Source organism: Oncorhynchus keta, chromosome 8 (genome assembly GCF_023373465.1).
Source record: "Oncorhynchus keta strain PuntledgeMale-10-30-2019 chromosome 8, Oket_V2, whole genome shotgun sequence".
NCBI lineage: Eukaryota > Metazoa > Chordata > Actinopteri > Salmoniformes > Salmonidae > Oncorhynchus > Oncorhynchus keta.
Genome location: NC_068428.1, coordinates 47,134,354 through 47,136,853, shown reverse-complemented (window position 1 = coordinate 47,136,853; position 2,500 = coordinate 47,134,354). Strand labels below are relative to the sequence as shown.

Genomic DNA, 2,500 nt, shown 5'->3' with positions numbered 1-2,500 from the left:
TCTGTCTGTCTTGTCTGTCTGTCTGTCTGTCTGTCTGTCTGTCTGTCTGTCTGTCTGTCTGCCTGTCTGTCTGTCTGTCTGTCTGTCTGTCTGTCTGTCTGTCTGTCTGTCTGTCTGTCTGTCTGTCTGTCTGTCTGTCTGTCTGCCTGTCTGTCTGTCTGTCTGTCTGTCTGTCTGTCTGTCTGTCTGTGCCCACTGACACACCACCTGAGACCAAAGTGCAGTGTGTTACACCCACACTCTACACTCTTCCTACTCTTTCTCCCCCCCCCCCCCCACCCCCACCCCATCTCCTTTCCTCTCATCCCCTCCACTGATTGCGTGTTTCTCTGTGTCACCTGGGATAACCTCTGGTACATGATGAACACACCGACCAGCAGTGAATCTGTCTGTCTGGTCTGACGTGCTGTGCCTGAAAATGGCCACTGCTTTCAACAATAGCCTGTAACCGGTTTTTTCTGTCAAGCTTTTCACACGAGGTTTTGGGATTTGCATGCACCTTCCCCCATCACACCCCCACCTATAGGATGATAAGAGAACAAATGTGTGCCCAGTCTCACGTCACTGCTGCTCAATAGCTTAGACCCTCATGAGAACAATTGATGTCTCCTCCATTGTAGCCTAAGTGTGTGCCTCTCCATGCACCATATGAGAGAGAGAGAGAGAGAGAGAGAGAGAGAGAGAGAGAGAGAGAGAGAGAGAGAGAGAGAGAGAGAGAGAGAGAGAGAGAGAGAGAGAGAGAGAGAGAGAGAGAGAGAGAGAGAGAGAGAGAGAGAGAGAGAGAGAGAGAGAGGTAGCCTGAAGAGGGTATGAGCCATGTCTTCCTGTGAGAGATGGAGTCAGGCTCAGCGTTATAGTGCTTGTTTAGGATTTCTAAGCGCCAATGCTCCACCCACCCGCCCTCACGAAAACAGCCTACACAACTCTGAAACCAGCATCTGCTTTCATGGCTACCGCGACGTGTCGTCCCATAAACCCCCCTCTCTCTCACAGACATGATGTCATCCAGCATCCAGTCCTTTGCGTCGCTGGCTCAGGCGCTTCAGGTTTTCACCTTCCGCTGCTCGGCTATTACTCGAAAACGGAAAACGGAAAACGTCTGCCGGAGAGACCGTGTGCATCTGTCTAGGCTGGGCTACTCATAGTCTACAGTGTGGTGCGCGTAAATTTGTGTTAGCTGACGCGACATGCAGCTTGCTGGATAGTAGTAAAAGGTGTCAGCGTTGCTTGTCCTTGTTGCTGTGAACTGGCGCACTGAGCCGGGAGTCGAACCATAGATCCAGAGCTTCTCAGAATCAACAGCAGAGAGTTGTTGTTTTTTTGTTTGGGTTTTTTAAAAATTTTTTTTTTTTTTGGTGCAGACAGACGCAGTGCCTGACATTTAATGGGAAATGTAGCCTGGCTGTATCCATGATGGCTGTTTCTGTCTGTAGTGCGGTGCTATAAATCAGAGACTGGCAGCTCAGCTCCTTGAGATTAAAGGCATAAATGGTCCCAATAGTTCTTATGTTCATACTGTGCTTGGTGGAGAAATGCATTTTTACCTTTTAACCTAACCTATGACAATACAAAATGTGTGTCTGTTGTATGTGTATGTGCGTGTGTCTTTGTGTGTGTGTGTGTGTGTGTGTGTGTGTGTGTGTGTGTGTGTGTGTGTGTGTGTGTGTGTGTGTGTGTGTGTGTGTGTGTGTGTGTGTGTGTGTGTGTGTGTGTGTGTGTGTGCGTGTTCACACTGGACAGCTGCCTCTCTTATCAGCAGTCAGATTCGTTTTAAAGCTGTTTCCGTGTGGTCCCCAGTCCCCACACATATTCATACTTACCCCAAAAATATAAATGGAACATTTCAAAGATTTTACTGAGTTCCAGTTCATGAAAGGAAATCAGTAAAATTAAATAAATTGATTAGGCCCTGATCTTAACACATGACAGAGGCACAATCACAATGAGCTTTCACTCACAAAAGGGATTTACTACAGACCGAAATACTCCTCGGCTTATGGTAGAGAAATGAAAATGTAATTGTCTGGCAACAGCTCTGTTGGACATTCCTGCAGTCAGCCAATTGCAACGCTCCCTCAAAACAATCTGTGGCAAAACTGCACATTTTTAAAGTGACCTTTTCTTGTCCCGCAGCACAAGGTGCACCTGTGTAATGATCGTGCTGTTTTAGTCAGCTTCCTGATATGCCACACCTGTCAGATGGATTATCTTGGCAAAGGAGAAATGCAGAAGAAGAGGGTATGAGCTCTTCCTGTGAGAGAAGACACACGATTATCTTGGCAAATGAGAAATGCTAACACATTTGTACACAAACTTTGTAAAATAAATAAGCTTTTTGTGCAAATGGAACATTTCTGGGATTTTTAAAATTTCAGCTCATGAAACACCCAATAATTTAAGTGTCTTCAATTCCCTAACAAATCTAGAGTCAAATAAAGAAATGAAAACATCCTCCCGGTCTGTGATTATAGTTCAGTCCCAACACATTATGACAGAAGTA

The 2,500-nt window shown here is 46.0% G+C and overlaps 1 protein-coding gene across 1 annotated transcript in view; it reads left to right on the top strand.

Annotated features, from left to right (window-relative positions):
• xkr6b (XK, Kell blood group complex subunit-related family, member 6b) overlaps window positions 1-2,500 on the top strand; it is a 108,713-nt gene that overhangs the window by 1,653 nt on the left and 104,560 nt on the right. The gene's annotated exons all lie outside the window — the stretch shown is intronic.